Raw genomic sequence first — 13749 nt, forward strand, 5'->3', positions numbered from 1 at the left:
TAGTGACAGTGGAATTAAAACCTTGCAGGGAATCGCGCTACTTGGGCGGTGGCTTCTATATTCGTCTGTTTTCCACTATAACTCAGTCAAATTTGAACCAATTGACACAACTTTTGGAATGTGGTGAGAAAGGTATAGTATCTACCCGTGTACAACATTTCAAGTCAATTGGTTCAAAATTGACTGAGTTATAGTGGCAAACAGACGAATATAGAAGCCACCGCCCAAGTAGCGCGATACCCTATTACTCTATATTTACAGGCTGATGCGATAATGTAATTTATACTTGAATTTCAACCATTTGATTCGATTGAGTTGGTTCGGTATCTCAACACTGCTCCACAGAAAAACAGACGTAACACTTTCATTAAAAACCCGATTTAATCCACCTATGGTGAACAGAACGCTTCTTACACTTGTTGGAATTATTGTTGTATTATTTGTATTTAACATATCTCGAGCTCAGTATCATACGGGCGTATCTACAATGATCAAATCGATCTTCATCGATTTTCTCTTTGGTTAAAAACATGGCCGGCAAATCATTTTTGGTTGTTTTTGTTGTTTTAGATGCTAGTCTTAGTCATCCTTCACCGAAAAACACCGATAGATCATCCGACTATTGGTCATATTTCCCGGAATAATCCGAAGAGAAAATCGATGAAGAGAAATCGATCATTGTAGATACGCCTGTATGATACTAAACGCGAGATATTTATTCCGTGCTATTGATCAAAAGTTCTAGAAAATATTATGGATTCGCATCTAGAGGATTGGTTTCCAAAATATCATCATGGACCATGGGCTAAACTACCAGAAATGCCAGACACCTCCTAGAATCTTGTATGGAATGTTTAAAAAATAGCTTACATATTCTGGAATATTGTATCTTTTGTTAACTGCCAAAAGATCTTGAATCGATTAATAAATGGATAATAAAATCACCGAGATACACTTTGTCTACCTAATATCTCTTAACCTTTCAGTACTCGCGCCAATTTTTGTAACGCGAGCAGTCGCGCGTTGTACTTTGTACAACACCCATACATTCTGAAATATCTAAGGATCCTGGATTGTTTAGAGGAGGACTGTCTTTGGCAAAGTTGTTGTAAATTTCATGGGGTACTTGATGCTGACAAAGTTGATTCGTAATACGTCCACTAGACGGAGCTAGTGAGCAATATCATGTCATATCTTACATCTCAGGATCCTGATGTCTTAGAAAGATGGTGTCTTCGGCAAAGTTGTTTGGTAGGTCAACGGCTTACAGATTATTGGCCGTTTAATTGGAAATTCCACCACTAGGCGGCGCTAGTGAGCAAATAAACTTTATATCCTATGTATCTCGGGATCCTGATTACTTAGAAAGATGGTGTCTTTGACAAAGTTGTTTGATAGGTCAAGGACTTACGGATGATTCGCAGTTTAATTTGAAACTTCACCACTAGGTGGCGCTAGTAAGCAATGTCATGTTATATCTTATATCTCAGGATCGTGATGTCTTAGAAAGATGGTGTCTTCGGTAAAGTTGTTTGGTAGGTAAACGGCTTACAGATTATTGTCCGTTTAATTGTAAATACCACCACTAAGCGGCGCTAGTGAGCAAATAAACTTTATATTCTATATATCTCGGGAACCTGATAATTTAGAAAGATGGTGTCTTCGACAAAGTTGTTTGGTAGGTCAAAGGCCAAATGGAGAAGATACCTCATCCGCAAGCTTTTCCGAAGACACCATGTTTCTAAATCGTCAGTATCCTGAGACATATGAGATATAAGAATTACGCTAATTAGCGCCACCCTGTTTTGGAATTTTAAATAAAACCCACCATCATCTATAAGCCCTTGATTTATAAAACAACTTCGCTACTGACATCAACTATCTATGTCATCAGGATACGGAGCTATAATGTCCCATAAAATATATAGTGCGTTCTTCATAATGCGATTTTTGATTTTTCCGCATTTTAGGAAGTAACGTTGTTTTCGAAAAGGTCCTGTACTATTCAAAATAAGCTTCTTAAAGAATAAATTTGGATTTACCATCAATAGAAACATTTATTACAAAGTAATAACAGATGATTCTCATGTGTTGTACAAAGAACAACAGTGGAATGAACGGAATGTTAACTCTTCTATTGGGCTTTTAAATACATTCAATTCAGTAGACAGAAAAAACACAGCTTGTTGAAAACATTAAAAAAGCATCAATTTGCATGTTTTAGCAAATTAATGTGTTGCGCCACCTTGTAGTGGAATCTCGTATCAAACGGCACATCAACTGTAAGCTCTTTATCCATCAAACAACAATGTCGAAGACATCATCTTTCTAAGTAATCAGGATCTTGAGATATATGAGGTATAAAATTGGAATGCTCACTAGCGCCACCTGGATGTGAAATTGCACGTCATATTTGTCTTCATCAGTTAGTGTTTGATCTACTAAACAACTTTGCAGGAGACACCATCTTTCTAAGTAATCAGGGTCCTGAGACATATGAGTTATAAAATTTGAATACCCACTAGCGCCACCTAGATGTGGAGTTTCAAATCATACGGCTCTCCATCAGTTAGTGTTCGATCTACTAAACGCCACCTGGATGTGGAATTCCACATCATACTTGTCTTCATCAGTTAGTGTTTGATCTACTAAACAACTTTGCAGAAGACACCATCTTTCTAAGTAATCAGGGTCCTAAGATGTATGAGTTATAAAATGTCAATGCCCACTAGCGCCACCTAGATGTGGAGTTTCAAACCATGCGGCTCTGCATCAGTTAGTGTTTAACCAACCAAACAACTTTGCCCAAGACATCATCTTTCTAAGTACTCAGGATCCTGAGTTATATGGGATATAAAAATTACATGCTCACTAGCGCCGCCTATCGGTTTGAATCTGAATTACTCAGGTCACCTCGCGTAGGCCCTTGATATCCCAAGTAACTTTGCCGAAGACACCATATTTCTAGATCATTTAGATTTTGAAATACACTAATTCACATTCAACTGTCTATCTTATCTTATATTTATATATGTAGTATGTTCTTCATAATACGATTTTAAATTTTCCGCATCATTAGGAGTTATACTGTTTTCAAAAAAGGTCTTATAATATTCCAAATAAGTTTCCTGTAGAATACATTCGGGTTTGACATCGATAGAAAAAATGGTTTCAAAGTAATTGTCGATAATTCTCATGTGTTGTACAAAGTACAACAGCGCGATTAACGGAAGGTTAATCACATGAACGTAACTGTTGATGCATTATTACTGGCAGTGACGAATGTGGTGACTAGCTGACTAGTTGTCGAATCGGTCACCATTTTTTAAGTCGACTATAAGTTGTATCTCGGTTATAAATCGATTGCGTATAGAGCTTGCTGACGTTTATTCACCTCTCTCTTTCAAGCTTGCAGGCGGGATAGGATTTGTTTTCATCGGGAAACCTTTCCTGATGACAACAAATCCTATTCCGCCTGCATGTTTGAAAGAGAAAGGTGAAAAAACGTCAGCAAGCTCTATTAAAACCGTTCATATCACGAATGGATGTTTTACATTGGCTCCACCTCTTGCGCTTTTTTGGTTGCAATTTAGTCGTTAATAAGACGATTGGTTCAAAAGGCATAACTTTCAATGTAGTTGCATACAAATTACAGGAACTTATTAATGTCCAATTGTGTTGTAAGTGGGTAGTAATCAATTGGTATCCAACTGGATAAACTTTTACAGTGATCCTCCAGCTTCCCAGCAGGCAACATTGCTGCATATGACGCCAAAGATAGCACACTGAAATCTTGGCTACTATGTTTTACAGCAAAATGCAGTGATGCCCATCGAATAGTTTAACCATCATGAGTAAAGATTTCGATTCTGGATAAAAATCGGTAACTAATTAACCCTAAAAGGGACACCTGGGGTCCATTGGACCCCAGGCGCCTTTCAGAGCTCGTCTTTGATGGAACACACTCAGCGAGGTGACGAAACTGAGGCCATGAAGGTATCCCTTTTAGGGTTAATGAAGCCTCCAATTTGAATGCGGTCTTCGACAAAATTGTAGCTGATAGAGTAGCCTAGGGTTACCAATGGTCAACTATCCCACTAGGGCACTTGGGGAAATGCTACGGAGGATTGAATGAAAAACTTCGTTTTCCCATAGTAATTCCCAAACAAACTTTGAAGGGCTTGTGCGTCTAAATTTTCAACCAAATGAAATCAAATTTTGAGAGAAGGCATATAACATGGCATATAATCTGATTAGGAATCGAATAAACGGTGTGGAGCAAAAACATTTTTTTAACCGCGCTCAGTGAACCGTATAGTACATTTTTTTCATTATCGTCGCAACGCCTTTACCGTGACTAATGTTGCATACTACCGTCACACACTACATTCATACTGCCGTGGATGCATAAATGTCGTCTACCATGAATGTAACATTTGGCACCATGATTGTAACACAAATCAAGATGATGGAAGTACGAAATGACTGTTTTTAAATGTAGAGCTGGAGTTCCAGTGGTTCCGAAAATTGCGAAAGGGTGTCTGGGGCGTTACTTGGAAGAGGGATAGTTTAGGAAGGTTTTGGAGGTTTTTTAGGAATGTTCAGAGGATTTTCGGCTGATTTCAAAGATATTACGAAGGCGTTACATGACGTTTCGGGGGTTTCGGAGAGGCACATGTGCGTTACATGGGGTCAGAGGGGGTTTAAGGGGATTTCAGAGGCATTCCAAGAAGCCTCAGAGAATTTTCGGCGGATTTCACAAACGTTACGAAGGCGTTATATGGCGTTTTTGGGGATTTCGGAGGGTCTGAGGTGCGTTACATGGGGTTTCCGGGGGTTTTTAGGGGGATTTTGAAGGCATTCCAAAGAGCTTCAGAGCATTTTCGGCGGATTTCAGAAACGTTACGAAGCCGTTATATGGCGTTTTTGGGGGTTTTGGAGGGTCTGAGGTGCGTTACATGGGGTTTCCGGGAGTTTAAGGGGAATTTTGGAGGCATTCCAAAGAGCTTCAGAGCATTTTCGGTCGATTTCACAAACGTTACGGAGGCGTTACATGGCATTTTCGGGGGTTTTGGAGGATCTAAGGTGCGTTACATGGGGTTTCAGGGGGTTTAAGGTAGATTTCGGAGGCATTCCAAGAAGCTTCAGAGCATTTTCAACGGATTTGATTTCAAAGTCGTTACAGAGGCGTTTTGAGGATGGCGGAAACCCTCAGTAGTGTCCCTAAATTGTCCCCGAAACCCAAATTTATTTCCAAAATGGCCTAGGATATCGGGTTTCAACATCAACTTAATTAGCCAGGTTCGAAAATATCCGTATGGCATGAGACTTTTTGATTTGTTAGACGTGGTTCGTAACTATTCAGTTGGGAGCCACTGACTTTTGATCCCCTGCTCCATTGGTGGTTATGACCCTCGGAACGCACAATCCGAAAATCTTTGTCTCCGCTTCTTCACACTTCCGGTTCCTAATTTATACGCATGTCCCGTTCGCAGTTTTCGGAACCACTGGGATTTCATTAGTTCACTCAATTTGCCAACCCTCTACATTTTTTTGCCGTGATTAAAAAAATGTCACAGTCACCCATGAATATTTCATCTGGTCATACGTGAATGTTTTTGCTGCATGATAGTCAAGACCATACACCGACGATTATCATGCAAACTACAGTTTTTGACAGTACATTTTGGATCACTGATGTCCACGCTAATAGGTAGCGTTGAACGCTCAGATAGCGACGAACCTTAGATGGATGACTACTGCGTTCTTTTTTCTTCGTAATTAAGAAACGGTCATCGTTATGGCCTGCGTGGTGGACTAACTTCAACAGTTTCGCCTACTTGGATCATGCAGCCCGATCAATAGGGCGGTTTATCCGTTCGCCCACGGATCCGGCGAGCAGCATGGTATCATGCGTAGCACTTCCGGCAAATAAGAATCTGGCCGATTGGGAGGACCTTGCACGCGTCGACCGCATTTCGTTGCCCGGCTAAAAGATAGTGCTCTTAGACTAGCTCTACGCTAGGCTCGGGGGGAGTTTTAGTAGGCCTTGCTTGAGGTCCCACTGACATTGGTCCACTGCTTGGAAGAAACGAAGTATGAGACAATGGAACTGCTGCGCTGTTATCAAGATACACAGAAATTCTGGCAAAAGCTGAACTCTGTCTGAAATGGGTTTAGGGTGTTTTACCACCAGTGCTTAAGATCATCTTGGAGGTATCCAGGAAACCGGTGGTGTGTAGACGATGTGTAGTGCTCAGACATCAAATCACAGCTGTTAGTCCTCGACTGTGTGTGCCAGTATGTACTCTAACCTCACTGACATCCTCTTCATTTAAAAGCAGATGCACAAAAACATTTTTCTACCCAAAAAAAAACAAACTCCATAATTACGAGCCATAAACACTCTCAATCATGCGATCGCACGCTTCTAAGCTCATCACCTACGACGAGCATTTTAATTCATCTTCCATCATTCTTTGGCACGCGGTCTTCATCCGCTCCGCAACACCTGCGCGCGCGAAGATGATTTTTGATGGCACCTCAAGAGGGCGCTAGTAGTATTGCCGAAAACTCACGTAATAGATGCAAACAGAAACCCGCACACCTGAAATCATGTGTAATTTTCCTGAAGGATGTTACGTTCGCGCTGGCGGTGAGTGCTACTTCTAAGCACCTTTTACCCATATGCATCGGGACCACGCGATGGACTGTCCGCGTTGATGGCATCCGTGTCAGGGGCCATCCATCCGCGCGCACAACGAATGAGACTTGAAGTGTGTGTGGAGATTCGAAGATAATCTGAGATTAAATCATTCCGTATAATGATTATGCTATAAAGCGATTTGCGTACCGCGATTCGCCTGGCTCCTTCTTCGCGTGTGTCATGTTTCGGACTTAAACCAATCGGATTAAAAGGCAATTCTTTGCTCGTTGCGTCCGTCATCGCCGTCGCACGCCGCGCCGGTTGGAAATTGTAGACAATCAGTCGCCACCATGCTCTGTGTGCCACCGACGCCGCCGGCATTGCTGGATAAATTCGCGGTATAGTAGGCTGCGTGAGGCGCGTAATGAAACGGTTTGCGCGAACGTTTGCGACCACGGTTTACTGGGATTGGTTGACATAGTCCTACTGGCGATTGGATCGGAATGGGCCTGCTGCGAATGCTCTCTCGACATGTTTGGGATAAATATTGCCAGAGGCAATATTTTCCAACCGGTCTCTTGCCTGAAGTTCATTGAAAACGAAAGCCGCGTGTCCGTCCACTGACTGTGATGCCGCGGCGGGATGTGCGGTGTCAGCGATGTCGATGATGTAATGGAATAAGTCGCGCTGAGAACCTTGAATTGGCAGGTCTGCACGCGGGGAAGAATTGACCATATTTCATCGTCGGCAAGACCACCACTGGCCGGCGTAGATGAATGCGTGATTAGCAAATTTGCATAAATCTACAGCGGTAGAGATGTGCGACAACAGATTGGTGTTCTTTTCCACGAGTAGGTAGGAATAATGATGGTATTTTCTTTAGAGGTCGGCCGCAGATGTCGCTGACTGGCGAAGGTCATGGGTAGCTTGAATCACGCTTAGTGTATTCTATGCAAATAGTAATGGCCAAATATGGCAATGTTAGCCATTAGCATATATTTATGATATGCTCTGTAAATATCCGCAATGGAACATCCGTATTAGACGGATTGAACCGATCGAAATCTCACTGACTTTCCGAACCCTCTAAGCAGAATATACCCTCTTCGAATGAATGTAATCCAGTGTTGTACCTTTTAATTTGGCCCTATTATGCTTATCATTTGACAGATACGCGTATTTTTGTACTACCAAGTGTAATCTTCCTCAGTGTCAGTTATCCTGTCAGTGTCAGTGAAACTCCGAGTGCTTGCAGGTCCTCCTCGAGCATGATTCACCACCAGCCTTATTAACGTCTTTTATTTTACGGCTCATGTTATTGTCAGCCTTTATGCGAAGTATGCACTTCAAACGGAATCGCTCAAGTAATTTTCGTTCAGTGCATTATTTTTCCGTGACCAGAATGGTCAAGAAATTTAACACAGCATGCCCCATTTGATTTGATGTTTCGTTTAAGCTTCGTACTAGAATCCGGAATAAAGCGACGCTTTATTATTTCTTGAGCGATTCCATGCCTGAATTTTCCACGCATCGAGATAGGCCATGAAATTTCTTGCGATCAGCGTACTACCCATTAGCAAGGAATCGAAGTAGACAAATTGTTCTACCACCTCGAAAGTATCCCGGCCCCGTTCATCGTAACATTGCATCGCCGCCAAGGCTTGTCCTGTCTCGCTTAATCTTATCTACCAACATGAACTTTGTTTTTGTAGCATTCACCTCCAGTCCGACCTGTGCTGATTCACGTTTCAGGCGGGTGTCATCCGCAAAACAGACAAATTGGCCGAATTTCGTGAAGATCGTAACCCGGCTGTTGAGCCCGGCTCGTCGCATAACACCTTCCAGGGCGATGTTGAATAGTAGACAGGGAAGTCCATCACCCGAAAATCTTACGCTGTTCTGCACACCATCCATTGTTGCTCTTACTTATCAATATGGTAAGCTTCCCAGGAAAGCTGTTCTCGTCCATGATTTTCCATATCTCTGTGCGGTCGATACTGTTGTATGCCACCTTGAAGTCGATGAACAGGTTGGGACCTAGTATTCACGGAATTTCTGGAGGATTTGCCGTACGGTGAAGATCTGGTCCGTTGTCAACCGACCGTTGATGAAACCGGCATGGTAACTTCCCACGAACTCATTTACTTTAGGTGAAAGACAACGGAAGATGATCTGGGACAGCACTTTGTAGGCGGCATTCAAAATGGTGTTCGTTCGGAAGTTTTCACACATTAACTTGTCGCCTTTCTTGTGGATAGGATTATCCCTTCCCTCCACTCCTCCTTTAGTTTCTAGTCAAATTTCCTTAGAAGAAACGGGTTTCTTCCAATATGTTTTGATTGTTTGATTTTTTTTTTCGGAATACTTTGTTCTGAACACTTTTTATACTTCTAACATTACACTTTTTGTCGAAGATGACAAACTCGTATCGCTTATATTTGCGTACTTAGGGTCCTTTTTCTATGAAAAGTCTTTTTTTTAATTAAGCGAATCACTTTAAACGAAAAACACCTTTTTTGTTTTTCCCCGTTGAAAGATGGGATAAGATCTTTTGAACAAGATTTGAAATCGGCTTGCGCCATTCTGAGATATTTTGTGTCAAAAACTTGCAGTTTTTAGAAGAAAACCATGAATAACTTTTTGAATTGAGGATATAGAACTTTGCTTGGAACAAAGTTTTTGCGAGAAATAAATTTAAAAAAAAGTTATCGAAAAAACCTTTTTTTCAGAAGTCACCTTATGTTTGTTTCTTTACAAAATAATATCTTATCGCTCTGAAACTATAAGAGATATCAAAATAGTATGTTCAGCAAAGATGTTGTGCTTTTCAATTTTGTAGAATATTTTATTGCTCTAAATGGAAACAATAAAAAGTTGACATTGTGATCTTGAGATCGATTTGGACCACCCTAATTTCACCCCGACTAGAAAAATATATCAAGTTTATAACACATTGTGTTATGATGTTATGAAATTTTTCTACAACTCATTATGTTATAAAGTAGATGCAGGATGATGTTAAAATAACTAAAATCGTAACAAAAAGTACACCGGTCCAATCAAAATAATAACCTATTTTGTTATAATCAGATCAAAATTCTAACACAATATGATATAAATTTTAGCTTCAAGAAAACTAGTTTCTATCATATTTTGATACAATTGTGTAAAATGATGTTCTGAATGTCAAGGAATCAAAACTAAATTCTTTCACAATGAGTTATTGAACAACATTTATAACACAATATGATACAATTGAGTTATAATATTTTTAAACACCAAAGATGTTAAACATGATTATATCACAATGAGTTATACATATCATGGTTTGTTATAATTATGTTATATTTTTGTTATAATCTTCTAGTCGGGACATTATTGGAAAAAATGTTCAAAAAATATGAAGAAACTTGCCCGAAGACAGCATATAGCTAAAACTAATAGGTCACCCTCCTAAGATGTTAGGCTAAGTGCACCACGATGGCGTAGTGCACGTTAAGCGAGCCTGTCATATTAACCCCAACATCCTACTAGGGTTAAGGCAAAGAATAAGAATATCAAGAAAGCCCACTCCGCTGATGTTCGGGGGGACACTACCGCAGCGTTATCTGCGGATGAAAGTTCAACCTTCATGCGGTAGTGTGCGTTACTGATTGTATGTGGATACCAAAACATACGCACACCACTTTCTCTTATGACAAATCACGAACACTGCTACCTAGAGCTTCCACCTTGAAACGGTTAGAGAGCGCCACTTGTATTGTCACTTGACGTTTACATAGAAAAAGACTAGAGAGGGCATTCTTTCTATTTTTATTCTTTGGTTAAGGTGTATTTTTTCATTTAAATACGGCCCTTAAACCATTGTGCAATGAGATAGCAGCATGGGACGAACAGGCATCTTCAGTGTTGATGATGTTCTATTTTTTAGGTAAGAATGGCGCCTGCTACGTCAAGAGGTTGCAGGTCAATGTAGGAATGGAAAGGGAAGTGATGATTGCAATCGCTTGTTGCCAACAGACCGTGCATCTGCACAAGCTGATGCGAATGTCCTAGTATTGTTAGGAAGTGTTTATGTTTGGCATTGGAGTTCACGCATTGGTGCGTGGATGCCAGGCATATAAAGTGTTAGATTGTGTAAAGGGCTGTTTGCAGTTCATAAGGAATTTCTCGGCCTATCTTGATGCATGGAAAATTCTTTGCCTGAATCGCCCAAGAAACCGTTTGTCTTCCATCGCAGTACGCAGTTGAAAAGAAATGACAATTCAAATGGCCGTCACCGTAGAAAGTTTCTGCCAGCAATCTGCCTTTTGAACTCGAGCGCTTAAAGAAAAGATAACGGCGAAGCGGCATAGTTCAGACTATGATTGAGTTCTATCTGCTTCATCGAATAAGTTACCGTATATATTTAACTTCGACAAAATAAAAGGATCAGTTCCTGATTGCCAGTAAAAACGAATACATGTAAATTAAGGTGGTCCAAAATACAGTTTTTTTTGTTCTTTTGGAATCCAGTTCTACAGGAAAAAAATCCTAGAAGGATTTTTGGAAGAAATCACGGGAGAAATCCCTCGAAGAATTCCGAGAGGGTTCCCTGAAGGAAGCCCGGGAAAAATTGTGACAGGAATCCCGGCACAAGGTATGTTGTATACACTAGACATCTCTCCACCATTTGCCAAAATTAGGCAAAACCCCTCTCATATCGCCCCTTCGGTGAACGGGCTTGTCCCGGCACGAACCTTATAAAGAACCTCAGGACGATTCCCGGAAGGAATCATCGAAAGAACCCAGGAGGAATCCCGGAAGAATCTCGGAAAGAAATCCTGAAAGAATTTCGAGAGAAACTTCGGAAAAAAAAAATCCTAGGAGAAATCCCCAACGGAAATTTACGCAGAATTAATTAGGGAAATTGATGAATCTTGGTAGACATCTGAAAATCCAGAAAGAACCATCTTTAAAGGAGTCCCGGGAGAAACCAATGAAGGTATACCAGGAGAAATCCCGAGAGAAACCCCTGAAAGGATCCCGGGAAAAATCATGGTAGAAAACCTGGTGAAAATTTATAAAATAATCTCGAGAAAAAAAACTTAAGAAAGAATCCAGGAGAAAATCCTGATGCAATCTCGTGAATAATTCATGAAAAATCCCGATTGAATCCAGGAACAATTTCGTGAAGGAAATCCGAAAGTAATCCCTATGAGAATACCGAGAGGTATCAGGAATCCATTAAAGAATCTCGGAAAAAATCAATGTAAAAATCCCAGGATACATCGTGTTGCCAACTCTGGCAGCACTGGTGACGATGTCTGCTACAACATCCCTCGTTCGAAGCCCTTCTTTAGATCAAGTGACGGTCAAACGTTGCGAGATGCACAATTGTCTGGTGATCCCATGTCAATGGATTGCAGCGAAACGTCAGCCGAAGACAGACATCATTTCTCCGGTCAGCATTAAGTGATACGAACGCACGTTGATCAGTCGTCAGATCGTATTTCTTTATTCCGTTAATATTACGTCAAGTATTACGTGTAAGTTTCGAGTTGCACTATTTAAGCAGAATAGGGGGTGTAACGGAGCAGCACAGGATCGTTTGTAAGTTAAACTCAGCAAGTTCAATAAATATGAATAAAATTATTTGGAATCTTATTGTGGCACTCGTTGTTAGGTTAGAACGGTGAATACGGATACGGGTAGTCTGGTGCCAAACGGATTGAGAGCGGGCAAATCCATCGAAGAATTGTAAGTTATGTTCAGGAGTCATGAACCACCCATTGTATACAATTAGTTTCAATTATTGTTAGGTTTGCGCTACCAAACACTACACCGTTCCGAAAAGTTGTTGGAATTTGCTGATGGATGAGACTAAATTGTAAGTTTATCGGAATGTAACAACAGTGGAGCAAAAATATGAATTAAATAAACCACTTTCAGCTTCAAGAATTAAGGCACAACCAACCAAGTGCGTCTCTCTGAAGAGGTCCGAACATCGATTTCCAACACATCGCGTCCCTTGAAAATATATAAAAATATCCCGGAAGAAATTTCTGAAAGAATGCCTGAAAAAATCCGGAGGAATCCTGGGAGAAATCTCCATAGGAATCCCGGGAGAAATCAATTAAGGATCATCTCTTAAGTAATCTTAAGAGGAATTCCTAATGCAATCCCGAAAACAAAAACAGTGAAAAAATCCCGAAAGGTATCAATAAAGGAATCCTGGAAGGAACTTCTGGAGGAAGTCCGGAAGATATCCCTGATCGAATGCCACAAAATATTCTTGAAGGTATCCTAAGAAAATTCCTTAAGTAATCACGGGAGAGTCCAACGAAAGAATCCCGAGAGAAATTCCAGAAAAAAACCTGTAGGAATCCCAGCAGAAATCTCCAAAGGAAACCAGGAAAAAATCAATGAAGAAATCCCCGAAAATATCCCTAAAAGAATGCCGGGAAAAAATGTGAGCGGAAATCCCTGAAAGAAATCACTGACATTCAAGAAGGAATCTCTGAATCAGGAGTCACTTGAGAAATCCTCGACGGAAATTCAGGAGGCACTGTTCAAATTCTTCAATGTAGGTCCTCAATATCTGATAATGTTCTCAAGTTCTATTTCTACACAATTTCTACGCTATCGTTATATTCTGATCCGTAAAGATACAATACAAAACGAATAGAAAAAGGACTTGTAAATTAGGGCAGAGATCTAATCCGATAAACGCCATGTCATGAAAGGAATTTCAGCAAGAACCATAGAAGATGTCTCGAAAGGAATTATTGAATAAATCCCCAAAAAGTTCGGGAAGAACTTTTGAAAGAATCCCATAAGAAATTCCGGCCCGAATACCTTGAAAATCTTAGATTACCTTATAAAAATCTCGGCAGAAATCTATATTTTTCATATTTTTTTCGGGAAGAATCTGAGCAGTAATCCCGGAAGGAACTCAAGCACGGATCCCTGAAAGAACGCAGAAAAGAATAACTGAAAGAATCCTTACAGGATTTTCCAAGTAATACCTGTGAAAATCTTTGAAAAGAACCAAAGAGCAATACCTACAGCTACAGCAATTCCCGAAGCAATATCTGAAGGAATCCCAAAAAGATTCTTGAGAG

General features: G+C 40.5%; 1 long non-coding RNA gene across 1 annotated transcript; it reads left to right on the forward strand.

The window, feature by feature from the left end:
- The first annotated feature begins 11920 nt into the window (after positions 1 to 11920).
- LOC134290659 (uncharacterized) lies at positions 11921 to 13050 on the forward strand. The gene is made up of 3 exons (XR_009998894.1): positions 11921 to 12238; positions 12312 to 12385; positions 12448 to 13050. It is a non-coding gene; the product is annotated as an uncharacterized LOC134290659 (long non-coding RNA).
- Positions 13051 to 13749: the final 699 nt, after the last annotated feature.

This window comes from Aedes albopictus, chromosome 1 (genome assembly GCF_035046485.1).
Source record: "Aedes albopictus strain Foshan chromosome 1, AalbF5, whole genome shotgun sequence".
NCBI lineage: Eukaryota > Metazoa > Arthropoda > Insecta > Diptera > Culicidae > Aedes > Aedes albopictus.